The sequence below is a fragment of the Coregonus lavaretus genome, assembly GCF_964263955.1.
Source record: "Coregonus lavaretus genome assembly, chromosome: 27".
NCBI classification, from domain to species: Eukaryota; Metazoa; Chordata; class Actinopteri; order Salmoniformes; family Salmonidae; genus Coregonus; species Coregonus lavaretus.
In genome coordinates, this window is record NC_140014.1 from 33,650,690 (window position 1) to 33,665,550 (window position 14,861).

Here is a 14,861-nt window from a genome sequence, read left to right on the forward strand (position 1 = left end):
CAGCAGCCTGGGCCTGGGCAGGCAGGGAGGAAGCCTGGTGACCAGATGTGGCCGTTCCACTAGCCGGTTGGTCAGGTTGCTCCAGTTCGGACAGAGCAGAGACGGGCTGCATCGCAACTGGCATCCTATTCCCTTTACAGTGTACTACTTTTGACCAGGACCTATAGGGATATAGGGCTCTGGTCAAAAGTAGTGCACTATATAGGGAACAGGGTGCCATTTGGGATGCAACAAGGAACAGAGTGGACAGACTGCTGCTGACCCCCGGCGTCTGTCTCCGTCAGATGATTGTCCGGACGCTGCCTTTCCCCACCTTGTTCCTCAGCACCTCCACCAGCTGGTCCAACCTGCACAGTGACAAAGGGAATAATAACACATGTTTTATAGAGCGCTTTATAATGACCCAAAGAGAAACCCCAAAGACAGGGAGGTGGGAAGGAGTAGAGGGGGAAACAGGGTAGGGTAAGGAAAGGGGAAGGGAGAGGAAGAGGGGTCGAGAGAGAGGGTGAGGATGAGGGGGAGACAGACGGAGGAAGAGGGGGAGAGGTTGAGGAAGAGAGGGAGACGGGATGTAAGGAATGAATGCATCTCTCCTGGTGCGGTGGTGCACAGCACACTAACTAACACAAGGACACACTTGTTACAGGGCAGACTGGGGCAGGATGTAGACGCTTCCTTGTTACAAGGCAGACTGGGGCAGGATGTAGACGCTTCTTTAAGTGGGTAGCTAGTCAGACACCACCCAAACCAAACCCAATGTACAAATCCTTAAAATACACTGATTATTTTCTCCCCCTCTCCCTCCCCCTCTCTTCTCCTCTCCCCGTCTCTCTCCCTCCCTCTCTCTTCTCCTCTCCCCGTCTCTCTCTTTAAGTCTTTAAGTCGACAGGATCTAGTATTTTTCCCTGGCCGAGGGGCAGGACAATCATGGTGTCCTTATGGGTGAAAATAAAAGCAAATGATTCCCTGACAGGTTGAAAATCACAGTGAATTGATGCATGAGAGAGAGAGGAAAGGAATGCTTTTGGAGCGAGAAGCTGGGTGTGGGAGGAAACATCACATTGCTTTTTTGGCTCCATAGAAAGGAGACATGAGAGGCTGGCCAAAACATGCACAGTCGTCACATATCTAATTTTAACCTAAACAGACTAATATGGGTCTGTTACTGAAATAGAGTCAATAATAATATTCCTAGCTATTTAGTTCAAAAGCATCCAACTGGAAATTATGTTAAGGTCAAACGTTAAGATGTCGGGAAATTGGCTTTCTGTGTCTTTTCAAATAGGAAAACATTTCACAGGAGAGATTTTTATCTTGTTCAATTATAATATAATTCCATGGTAATAATATCACTAAAGGGAATCAGATAAAGCCTAATGAAATTGGGGATTCAGGAGCACCATTGATAGGTTAAGAGCATGGCGCTAAATAGGAAGAAATTAACTAGATAACGTGTAGCAAAAATTGCCCCTTGATCATGAAGGACACAAGCACAAGCTGACTAGTGAACAGAAATGTAAGTACAAATGTAATAATAATTGATGAAGCAATGGAAGTTTTCTTCCAAGTGCAAACATTCTTCTTCCATAAAATTCAAAACTTTGGGAGACAGGGAAATTATCCCACTGTGAATGAAATTAGAATAGAAAGCCGCGAGTGAACCCTGAAATATAGCAGGCTTTTTGTTATAGAGGGAGGATTTAAGCTCTTTCCACAAACATCTTATCCCCTGTCCTCACTGTGATATTGCTGATATGGAAATAATACAATGTGACAAGTGGAAAGGCTTCATGTAGGCAGGCAACACGTTCCTGTAGTTGTGCAACAGTTCTCCCAGAAAACATTTCAGATAAACTGTATCACATAATCACAAGATACATCTTTAGTCTTGTTGTTATTGAACAAATAGCTAATCATATGCTGGCCATTATATCAAAGTTATCTTTTAAATGTAACTTTGACTCATACGTGGGTAGTGGATGCTGATAAAGTATTCTTGAATTCCTGATACTGTGTTACACTACACACACACAGCCCACAAATAACAAACACTTTTACACAGAAGACAAATCTTGGATATTTTCGAAGGAGTGCAGTCTTCTCCCGTTTGAAACATGCTGCATTGATTATTTTCCTTAAGCAGTCCAGTTGTAATGATCTGAAGACAACCAGACAGAGGCTGCGTCTCAAATTGCACCCTATTCCCTAGTGCACTACCTAAACCAGAGCCCTGCGGGCCCTGGTAAAAAGTAGTGCACTATAAAGGGAGTGGGACTAGTGTGCAATTTGGGATACAGCCAGAGAATCACACTGCCTGCCTGGGAGCGAAGCTGTCTAAGCTGTGTCTATCTGTCTGCTCTGCCTGCCCAGGGTTTCTACTGACTGACTGGTAATCAGGCAGCATCTGGGAGTGGTCTGAGCCAGGTACTGTATGTCTGGAAGTTATTCTCCACCTGTTCCCCTCAACATGGTGATTCATCATCACCACGAACCTAGCTGTATTTATCAGCCTGTGACTGGACGGACGGACGGACGGACGGACGGACGGACGCACGCACGCACGCACACACACACACACACACACACACACACACACACACACACACACACACACACACACACACACACACACACACACACACACACACACACACACACACACACACACACACACACACACACACACACACACACACACACACACACACACACACACACACACACAGAGAGAGAAGCTGGTCTGGCACCGCAGCTTGGACTGTGTGTAACATCAGCTTGTTGTGGAAGAGATATCAACGTGTTAGCAGAGCACTGGGGTGAGAAAATAAGACCAAGAGGATCGCTTTAGTTTAGGAAAGGTCAACACACAAACACACTGAATATACAGGCCATGACACAGACCAACACACTGTCACGCCCTGACTCAGGGGACTCGTATATGTTGAGTCAGGGTGTGTATATTCTTTGTTATGTAGTATTTTCTATGTGGGATCTATCAGCACTGCCAGGTCCCATCAGGCCCCATCAGCCCATCAGGCCCCGTCAGGCTACATCAGGTCCCATCAGCCCCGTCAGGCCCATCAGCCCCGTCAGGTCCCATCAGCACCGTCAGGTCCCATCAGCCCGTCAGGCCCATCATCCCCGTCAGGGCCCATCAGCACCGTCAAGTCCCATCAGCCCCATCATCCCCGTCAGGCCCATCAGCCCCGTCAGGCCCCATCTGCCCCGGTAGCCCCCAGCACTCAGGTGCCAGATTCTGGGCCACCTCTCTGTTTCCTCTGGCAAGCCGTGTGCTCTGGGGGGTGATGAGGGGGGTAACTTGGCTCCCCCTGCATTCTTCTCACTGCCGTGCGACGGGGCCCGCATCAGAGCTGCTTCCCACTACCTCCCATACCACCACAACCAGGGCTGGTCCCAAATGCCATCCTATTCCCTATACAGTGCACTATTTTTGACTAGAGCCTTAGTTCACAATAGGGAATAGGGTGTAATTTGGGACGCGCCCCATCAGGACCAGGGCCATCCATCCATCTGGAGGTCAGCTAACGGTGGGGTGTGACTGTCTTCAGATCCTACTACTGCTGCTATTTCTGCTCCTGGCCCTGGGCTGCAGTCCCTCTACACCTTGACACAGCTAACCCCGCCCCTCTACACCTTGACACAGCTAACCCCGCCCCTCTACACCTTGACACAGCTAACCCCGCCCCTCCACACCTTGACACATCTAACCCCGCCCCTCCACACCTTGACACATCTAACCCCTCCCCCTCACACCTTGATACATCTAACCCCGCCCCCCACACCTTGACACATCTAACCCCGCCCCCCCCCCCCCCCACACCTTGACACATCTAACCCCGCCCCTTCACCCTGACACATCTAACCCCGCCCCCGCCCCACACCTTGACACATCTAACCCCCCCCCCCCACCCCCCCACACCTTGACACATCTAACCCCGCCCCTTCACCCTGACACATCTAACCCCGCCCCACACCTTGACACATCTAACCCCCCCCCCCCCCCCCCACACCTTGACACATCTAACCCCGCCCCTTCACCTTGACACATCTAACCCCGCCCCTCCACCCTGACACATCTAACCCGACAGGCCTCTTTCTGGGAAAGGATCAGACTGAAGGATGTCCCAGACCATGATGACTGACCTGGCTCTGAAACTGTCAACTCTGCCTTGTTGGCCTCCACTATGAGCCAGGAGCCACTTGATAAAAGTGCAAAACAGCAGCAACAGTACTACGGACTTCAGTGCATATATGCAATGCACGGGAAGCACTTGCAAGCTGCACTATTCCAAACGATTCCAAGAGCTGTTGAGCGGACTGAAAATGTCACCCTCATGGGGGAAGGGGGCTGTGCGTTAGTGACACACCCTTTGTTCCAACAGTAAAAACGATCTCCATTTTATATTTTTATATCTTTAACTCTGCATTGTTGGGAAGGGCCCGTAAGTAAGCATTTCACTGTTAGTCTACACCTGTTGTCTACGAAGCATGTGACAAATAACATTTGATTTGATTTGGAGAACAAGCTGTGTGATCTCCCAAGTAAAATGGAGGCCCTCCAGTGAGGATGGTTTAAACACACTACGAACTAGAATCTCCTCTTTTCTCCCCCCCCAATCTGGGGCGGGGGGCCCTGTTAATTCGCCAGGCAAATAGATGAGCGGGCGACTGTTGTTTGTTTAGCGGGGAGCGGGTAGGCCCAGTGTGACTGTGGGAGGATGGGCGGGTGCAGGAGCAGCAGAGACCAGGCTGGGACTGGGGAGAGAAGGCCTCACAGACAACCAGTAACCAACCGTCTATCAGCATGGAGACCAGGCTGGGACTGGGGAGAGAAGGCCTCACAGACAACCAGTAACCAACCGTCTATCAGCATGGAGACCAGGCTGGGACTGGGGAGAGAAGGCCTCACAGACAACCAGTAACCAACCGTCTATCAGCATGGAGACCACCAGCACAGGCCAAGAGGGTGGGGCTGGGGTGCAGCAGGAGTCATGGGGGGTGGGGGGGGCTAGTCATTGCATTTTTACATTTTAGTCATTTAGCAGACGCTCTTATCCAGAGCGACTTACAGTTAAGTGAGTGCATACGCCATGCTCTACCAACTGAGCTACATCCCTGCCGGCCATGCCCTCCCCTACCCTGGACGACGCTGGCTAATTGTGCGCTGCCCCATGGGTCTCCCGGTTGCGGCCGGCCATGACAGAGTCTGGATTCGAACCAGGATCTCTAGTGGCACAGCTAGCACTGCGACCAGACTTGTACTGTAGTTAGCTACTCACTTCTATACTTTCTTGTTGCCCTCCCTCTCTGCCTCCCAAGAGTGTTGTAGCTGAGCCTGGGTACTCTGGTGCTCCGCAGCCAGTCTCTGGAGCTGAGCCAGGAGGGGCTGCTGCTGGGGGGGACTGGCCAGACCAGAAGGGCCTTCCCTGGCCTGGAGGGGCATGGTCTGGAAGGTCTGGGAGGGAGAGCTGAGAGATGAGCCCCCCTGCCCTCTCTGACTGGTGGTCCCTGCCTCACACTGGGCTTGGTGCAGGCTGTAGGGAGAGATACGATGAGATGAGATTAAATTAGATTATACTTAATTGAATTTAGCATTTGATCACAATACACCATCATCACAGAGATACAAAACATTTACAGGGTGCGAAAAAGGTACATGTATGTCAACACATCCACAGCAACATACCGGTACCTGGGGGAGTTACAGGATGTGTCAGCTAACAACAACAGTGATCAACAGCCATCACTAGCACATTAGAGGCTGCTGCTGCCTCTTGAAATCACTGGCCACTTTAAGAAATGGAACACTAGTCACTTTAATAATGTTTACATATCTTGCATTACTCATCTCATATGTATATACTGTATTCTATACTATTCTACTGTATCTTAGTACATGCCACTCTGTCATTGCTCGTCCATATCTGTATATATTCTTAATTCCATTCCTTACTTAGATTTGTGTGTATTGGGTATATGTTGTGAAATTGTTAGATATTACTTGTTAGATATTACTGCACTGTCGGAGCTAGAAGCACAAGCATTTCGCAAACACCCGCAATAACATCTGCTAAACACGTGTATGTGACAAATACAATTTTATTTGATTTTGACTGTTAACAAGTCACTTTAAAACAGCTGTTTTCATTATATTTGATTGACACATTGATATGGTCCTTTGGTTTTGAATTCCGCAGGAGGAAAATATTTGAACATACTGGCCATCAGTACTGTCAACGGTGGTTGACAGAACGGCAAAGAGGCATCGCTCAATTACAGAAAACAACCTCAGATACAACAAGTTGTAGGAAAAAGAAGGATGGGAAGCACTGCAAGGATACTATAGTGGATCTTGTAGATGGAAGGTGCAGTACACGGATGATGCACTGAACAAGCTTCTAACCAACAAGTCTCCTCTACTCTCTAGTTTTGACTTTGCAGTCAGAGTGCCGCTGGCCACATTTCTAACACAAACCGACAGAAACTTGACCTTAACCAATGAAAGCATGCCTGCAGTTTACCTGACAGTAGGGAACATTATTCTGTATCAACACCCCGTGGCAAAGAGACAAGTTTAATTTTCAAATGCTATGTCACTACAACAGACAATATCTGGAGGCAATAATGCGGCAGAATGTCAGTGGAATATATTACCATACATTACTGTCGGGACTGACTGAATTACTGACAACATCAAACTGACAGAGAGGAGCTCAAGGTGAAAGCAGACAGGTGTTTTCCAATGAGATGCGAGAGAGAGAGAGAGAAAGAGAGAGCTGCTCTCAAAAAGAGAGAGATTGCGGTAAACAGTGGTGTGGTTATATTATCAATAGAGCTTGGTAGGGTAGGGTATTCTTCGCTTGAGTATAGGGCTAACTAAACCCATTATCTATAGGGAAGGAGAGGAAACCAAAACATTGACGCCAACTCTGACTACAGATGTAGGATCTTAATTTGACTAGTTTCTCACAGCAGAAAAATAATCCTGCAGCAACAGGAAATGTGAATTATTGTGTGGATTATAAATAATGGACATTTTTGTAGGATTTTTTAAACGAATACACTACAAGTTTGCATTTCCTGCAACAACAAGTTGATCAAATTAAGATCCTACATCTGTTTGTATGCGTCCCAAATGTCACCCTATTCCCTATATAGTGCACTGGGACACAACCTATTACAGCTTTACTGTTCTATTCGTGACTCTATTACAGCATAGGAACTATGGAACAATACCCTTGCCTTTCCCCAGTTTTCAGTTACTAACCCAAACCAATTCCAATGCATATTGTTGGACAAAAGAAGATATTCAACCCAATTGAAAAAAATATATTTGAAAAAGACATCTAACACTATGATTAAAAATGAGATTGGGTAATGAGGTTTTTTCTTTCCCTCTCTCCACACACCTTCATTTAGCCCCAGCAAAAGTTGCATGTATGGTTGCAAAATTCCGGCAACTTTCCATATATTTCCTAAAATCCCAGTTGGAGGAATCCCAGGAATCAGGAGGGTATAAGCAGGAAATCCGGAATCCTCCAACCAGGATTTCTGGAAAACCAGGGATTTATTGAAAGTTCATGGAATTTTGCAACCCTGGTTTCATGTCACTGTTATTGACCCACAGAGATCAAATAGCAGTAACAATAACCAAGATCACTGAACAATCGGGTGGAGGCCATTGGATGACACAACCTTTGGCTTGCAATATAAGTATGCATGCAATAACCCCAGGGCATTCTACACTCACCGGCCAGTATATTAGATACACCAACCCCATTCACAAAAATGTTTTGCTCCTACAGACAGTGAGTCACCTGGCTGTGGCTTGTTATATAAAGCAGGCAGACAGGCATCGAGGCATTCAGTTATTGTTCGATTGAACGTTAGAATGGGCAAAACGAGTGACCTAAGCGACTTTGAGCGTGGTTTGACCGTCGATCCAGTATCTCAGAAACGGCTGCCGTCCTTGCTTTTCACGTATGACAGTGTCTAGGGTTTACCGAGAATGGTGCGACAAACAAAAAACATCCAGTCAGCGGCAGTCCTGTGGGCGAAAACAGCTCGTGGATGAGAGAGGTCGAAGGAGAATGGCAAGAATCGTGCAAGCTAACAGGCGAGCCGCAAATAACGGCGGAGTGCAACAGTTGTGTGTAGAACAGCATCTCGTCGATCCTTGTCACAGATGGGCTATTGCAGCAGACGACCACACCGGGTTCCACTCCTATCAGCTAAAAACAAGAAGAAGCGGCTCCATTGGGCACACGATAACCAACACTGGACAATTGAGGAGTGGAAAAACATTGGCTGGAACATGACAGGGAGCCTGCGCAGTCCCCAGACCTCAACCCAATAGAGCATCTTGGGATTAGATGGAATGGGCGGGTCGCAGCATGAATGTACCGGCGTCCAATCTGCAGCAACTGCATGATGCCATCGCGTCAGCATGGACCAACATCCCTGTGGAACGTTTCCATGTAGAATGCCCCGAAGAATTCAGGCTGTTCTGGAGGAAAAGGGGGGTCCGACCCGGTACTAGATGTGTACCTAATAAACTGTCCGGTGAGTATAACGGAAATATTGATATTGTAAATCTTCTATATTTTGTTTGATTTAAAAAAACACTACCTCAGCAGTGCTAAACATAAATTCAAAGCTAAACAACAGGGGGCTGGTAACTAACTAGGTAATAAGGTATGATTAGATAACATTAACCTTCTGTCCTCCATCAGCTCTATGAGCAACATTATAGTCAGTTGTCCACTGACTACTGACAACCTAATCTATACTGAACAAAAATATAAACGCAACATGTAAAGTGTTGGTCCCATGTTTCAGATGAAATAAAAGATCCCAGGCATTTTCCATATGCACAAAAAGCTTATTTCTCTCAAATCTTGCCAAGATAATCCATCCACCTGACAGTTGTGGCATATCAAGAAGCTGATTAAACAACATGTTCATTACACAGGTGCACCTTGTGCTGGGGACATGTCCAAGTTTTCAGGGAGCCTGCAATTGGCATGCTGACTGCATGAATGTCCACCAGAGCCGTTGCCAGAGAATTGAATGTTCATTTCTCTACCATAAACTGCCTCCAATGTCGTTTTTGAGAATTTGGCAGTACGTCCAACCGGCCTCACAACCGTAGACCACGTGTAACCACGACAGCCCAGGACCTCCACATCCGGCTTCTTCAGCTGCTGGATCGTCTGAGACCAGCCACCCGGACAGCTGATAAAACTGAGGAGTATTTCTGTCTGTAATAAAGCCCTTTTGTAGGGAAAAATTAATTCTGATTTGCTGAGCCTGGCTCCCCAGTGGGTGGGCCTATGCCCTCCCAGGCCCACCCATTGCTGCGCCCCTGCCCAGTCATGTGAAATCCATAGATTAGGGCCTAATTTATTTATTTCAATTGACTGATTTCCTAATATGAACTGTAACTCAGTAAAATCGTTGAAAATATGGCATGTTGCGTTTATATTTTTGTTCAGTATAGATTAATGACCTGAGGCCTCTGCCTCCATCCCAGCTAGGAGTGTACATATTGTAGCTTTAAAATCATATGAGTCATTCTGGCCTGTCGTCCCCCTAATGAGTTTCAGAGGGGGGAAGGTGAAGTTCCTGTTTTATGCTTCCTCTTCTGTTTCAGAGCTGAGGGTAATCAATTCAGATGTGCTATTGACAGGTACGGGAGTGATGTGAAGTTTGTGTGCTTTGTTTAATTAAATGCAAACATACTGGGTCCAAAGGTCCGATGACTGTGACAAACAAGGGCAGAGCACAGGAGAGGAGGGGAGGGCAGAGGAGAGAGAACAGAGGGGAAGGCAGAGGAGGGGAGGGCAGAGGAGAGAGAACAGAGGGGAGGGCAGAGGAGGGGAGCGTTGCTTCACTATAGATTATCTTATCTGACCCTGCCTACCTCACCTCGACCCCCCCACACACACCTCAACCCCCAGAGCTACACTACACCCTCCCTTTACAACACACATTCATGGAAACCAATCAAGAGGAGAGAATAACACTGTCCGCAAACTGTTCGAATTCATTTCCTGGGAGAGCGAGAGCGAAGGAAGGAAGCAGGGAGGGAGAGAGAGCTACCTATCGAGAGGGTGTGGTTCAACAGAAACCAGATGAGAGGTGATTTTTAAGCTGTATTTTGATAGTGCTGACAACTTCCATGGGAAGTACTCCCTGGAACAACAACAACAACAACAAAGGCACAAGGTCATGCATGTATTGTTGGAGCTGACCACATTCCATTCATGAGGACCAGTGTCTGCTTGTGTTGTACTGATCTGATCACGTTTCATCCAAACACCTAACTGGAGTGAGAAACAGGCCAAGTAAGCTCCCATGACTTGATAATCATAAAGTACAGTATTTACAACAAGACGCTCCGCTCCCTCATTCTTATCTTCCCATCTGCTCTTGTGCATCTGTGTGCCTATCTATAGAATGTTTATGACTGTGAATTCTGAGTTTATGAACATGGTGGCTTACTGCTGTAGTTTCTGCCAGTGACCTCAAGAACAGAGAAGAGAACGGCCTCAGTCGGCAATGCAGAACAGTTAATCATTAACACCCCTAATCAGATAACCCAGCAGCACAGATGCTACAGCCCAACGGAACCTGCTCTCTAATTCTAGAGATGGGGTGTGTCCCAAATGGTAGCCCCTTGGGCCCTGGTCAAAAGTAGTGCACTATAAAGGGAATAGGGTGCCATTTGGGACGCATGTATGATTAATGGTTAGTGTGAAGGAGGATTGTTATCAGGGGCAGGGTATGTAAAATACCCTTTAATAGAGACTTATCTCTCTGGGCTTTAAACAAATAAACCAGGAGGCCAGCACTGAGACAGCTAGGTCACAAAGCTCACCTGTTACCAGACAGACAGGTACACCAAATTACAGCCAGGTCACAGAGCTCACCTGTTACCAGACAGACAGGTACACCAAATTACAGCCAGGTCACAGAGCTCACCTGTTACCAGACAGACAGGTACACCAAATTACAGCCAGGTCACAGAGCTCACCTGTTACCAGACAGACAGGTACACCAAATTACAGCCAGGTCACAGAGCTCACCTGTTACCAGACAGACTGGTACACCAAGCTACATACAGGACAGGATGACCATTGGTCACTTTCCTACCATGGCACCTCTGAGAAGCAGCCAGGTCACCTCACCTTTTATCACATAGGTATCCCAAGCCAAGCCACAATTACTTGGGAGAATATCCACCTACAGTATTTTGGATCTAGCATGGTCCCAGATCTGTTTGTGCTGAATTGCCAACTCCTATGTTGGCATAGGAGTTTGGCATGACAATAAATTAAAGACGATAGGATTTGGCAAGACAGCACAAATTGATCTGGGTCCAGGCTACCTTAGCTCCTACTACCTAATAAAAAATAAAATAAACAGTGAGACGCTTGTCGCTAAATCACTCGTTTTTATCACCTGCCTCTGTGACGTACGAACACAAACCAATTTGGGCTCGGGGTTCGGTGGTTTGCAGGAGTGCTGCTGTGTGTTTTGAATAACTTCCTCCATTTCTATCTCGGTGGAGTCTAGCTTGCTGAGAGGGCTCCCAGACAATCCACCAAATGTATTGGGGAGCACAGATTGAAAAGTAAGGGCCAACCTTGAGTCTGAGGCACTGGTTCACTTTTCCTTGTTCTTACTCAGTCAGGATTGATGGTGATGTACAGTGCCTTCAGAAAGTATTCACACCACTTGACTTTCTCTACATTTTGTTGTGTTACAGCCTGAATTTAAAATTGATTAAATTATAAAAAATGAAAAGCTGAAATGTCTTGAGTCAATAAGGATTCAACCCCTTTGTTATGGCAAGCCTCAATAAGTTCAGGAGTAGAAATGTGCTTAACAAGTCACATAATAAGTTGCATGAACTCACTCTGTGTGCAATAATAGTGTTTAACATGATTTTATGACTACCTCATCTCTGTACCCCACACATAGAATTATCGGTAAGGTCCCTCAGTCGAGCAGTACATTTCAAACACAGATTCAAACACAAAGACCAGGGAGGTTTTCCAATGCCTCGAAAAGAAGAGCACCTATTAATATATGGGTAAAACATTAAAAAGTAGACATTTAATATCCTTTTGAGGTATGGTGAAGTTATTAATTACAACACACCCAGTCACTACAAAGACACACTTCCTAATTCAGTTTTGCCGGAGAGGAAGGAAACCGCTCAGGGATTTCACCATGAGGCTAATGGTGACTTTAAAACAGTTAAAGAGTTTAATGGCTGTGATAGGAGAAAACTGAGGATGGATCAACAACAGTGTATTTACTCCACATTACTAACCTAATTTACAGAATGAAAAGAAGGAAGCCTGTACAGAATAAAAATTATTTCAAAACATGCATCCTGTTTGCAACAAGGCACTAAAGTAATACTGCACAAAATGTGGCAAAGCAAATAACTTTTGGTCCTGAATAAAAAGTGTTATGTTTGGTGCAAATCCAATACAAAAAATTACTGAGTACTACTCTCCATATTTTAAAGGATAGGGGTGGCTGCATCATGTTATGGGTATGCTTGTAATTGTTAAGGGAGTTTTTCAGAAAAAAACAAAAACGGAATGGAGCTAAGCACATGCAAAGTCCTTGAGGAAAACCTGGTTCAGTCCCAGACACTGGGAGATGAATTCACCTTTCAGCAGAACAATAACCTAAAACACAAGGCCAAATCTACACTAGAGCTGCTTACGAAGAAGACAGTGAATGTTCCTGAGTGGCCAAGTTAGAATTTTGACTTAAATCTACTTGGAAATCTATGGCAAGAGCTGAAAATTGCAAAAAAAATCTAAAAACATGTTTTTACTTTGTCTTATGGGGTATTGTGTGTAGATGGGTGATGAAAAAAATCAATGTAATCCATTTTGAATTCAGGCTGTAACACAACAACATGTGGAATAAGTCAAAGGGTATGAATACTTTCTGAAGGCACTGTATAATAATAATAATAATATGCCATTTTGCAGACGCTTTTATCCAAAGTGACTTACAGTCATGTGTGCATACATACTGTATGTTATGTATCACTTTAAAATTAACAACCTAAAATGTCCTCCTAGATATTCAAAATCCACAGGCAATTATTTTCAAACAAGTCCCATGAAAGTCAAGAGGAAATTCAGCAACTCTTGGGGGACAGCAGATAAATGCTTCTTTATTGTTCAAGCCAACATGGAATCAGGTTTTTGTGTAGATCACTATGTAGATAGGAACATAAGGCCAAGGTACTAAAAATAAGAGAAACCCCAGGCAGCCAGCCTGTTTTGTTTCCATCTGCTAGCCTAGCTAATCACTATAGAGTTTGTAGACGTTAAAGTTCGACCCACTCAACCTCTGTGATGATCAGCCTTCCCCAGGGAACTGCATGTCCGTCCGGAGTGTTAATACGTGTCCTACTTGGCCTAACTGACTCCCTCCAGCAGCCTTGGGTTGAGTCCCAAATGGCACCCTATTCCCAATATAGTGCACTACTTTTGACCAGGGCCCATAGGGCTCATAGGGTTCTGGTCAAAAGCAGTGCACTATGTAGGGAAGAGGGTGCCATTTGGGACACAACCTTGGTCCGGCTGGCTAGGTCTCAAACAAAGCACCGGCCGTCTCCCCTCTCCCTCGGCCCACCCGCCACGGCCCGTCCAACGTCAACCCTTTAAAACAACTGGCCCCCGTCGTCTAGTACATTCTATTTTTGCTTTCAATAAAACAGGGGTTTCTCTGAACATGGAACCCCACAATATGAGTTTGTGTTTTGACGTGGTAGGCTGTCCGGCCGCTAGCGTTTTGGTCCCTCCTCCTCCTCGTCCTCCTCCTCCTCCTCCTTCTTCTTCTTCTTCTTCTTCTTCCCATTTGGGGGCCTTTTTCTTTCTTTTTCTTTTACGTCTGTGATTGGTTGTGTGTGTTGTCCTGGGATCACAATGGAGAATCCAGTGAATCCTTAGAGCAAACAGACACACAGAGCAGAGCCATCTTCTCTTCTCCACTTTGTTGGGGCTGGAAGGATGGTTCCCCACATAAAGGTCTAGCTCCACATAAAGGTCTAGCTCCACATAAAGGTCTAATGGACCAGTGATAAGACCTAGTACTAGACTACAGTGCCTTGCAAAAGTATTCAACCCCCTTGGCTATTTCCCTATTTTGTTGCACTACAACCTGTAATTTAAATGGATTTCTATTTGGATTTCATGTAATGGGCATAAACAAAATAGTCCAAATTGGTGAAGTGAAATGAAAAAATCACTTATTTCAGAAAATGCTAAAGAAATAAATAACGGAAAAGTGGTGCATGCATTTGTATTCAACCCCTTTGCTATGAAGCCCCTAAATAAGATCTGGTGCAACCAATTACCTTCAGAAGTCACATAATGAGTTAAATAAAGTCCACCTGTGTGCAATCTAAGTGTCACATGATCTGTCACATGATCTCAGTATATATACACCTGTTCTGAAAGGCCCTAGAGTCTGCAACACCACTAAGCAAGGGGCACCACCAAGCAAGCGGCACCATGAAGACCAAGTAACAAAGTTGTGGAGAAGTACAGATCAGGGTTGGGTTATAAAAAAATATCAGAAACTTTAAACATCCCACAGAGCACCATTAAATCCATTATTAAAAAATTGAAAGAATATGGCACCACAACAAACCTGCCAAGAGAGGGCCGCCCACCAAAACTCACGGACCAGGCAAGGAGGGCATTAGTCAGAGAGGCAATGAAGAGACCAAAGATAACCCTGAAGGAGCTGCAAAGCTCCACAGCGGAGATTGGAGTATCTGTCCATAGGACCACTTTAAG

General features: G+C 45.9%; 1 pseudogene across 1 annotated transcript in view; it reads right to left on the minus strand.

Moving 5' to 3' along the window:
- Positions 1-280: 280 nt before the first annotated feature.
- The window catches only part of LOC311102976 (mirror-image polydactyly gene 1 protein-like), a 32,331-nt pseudogene continuing 17,750 nt past the window's right edge, over positions 281-14,861 (minus strand). Inside the window, exons 6-7 of the transcript in view lie at positions 5,301-5,555; positions 281-347 (exon numbers count right to left, since the gene is read on the minus strand). The product of the transcript in view is annotated as a mirror-image polydactyly gene 1 protein-like (transcript). The remainder of the gene's footprint in view (positions 348-5,300; positions 5,556-14,861) is intronic.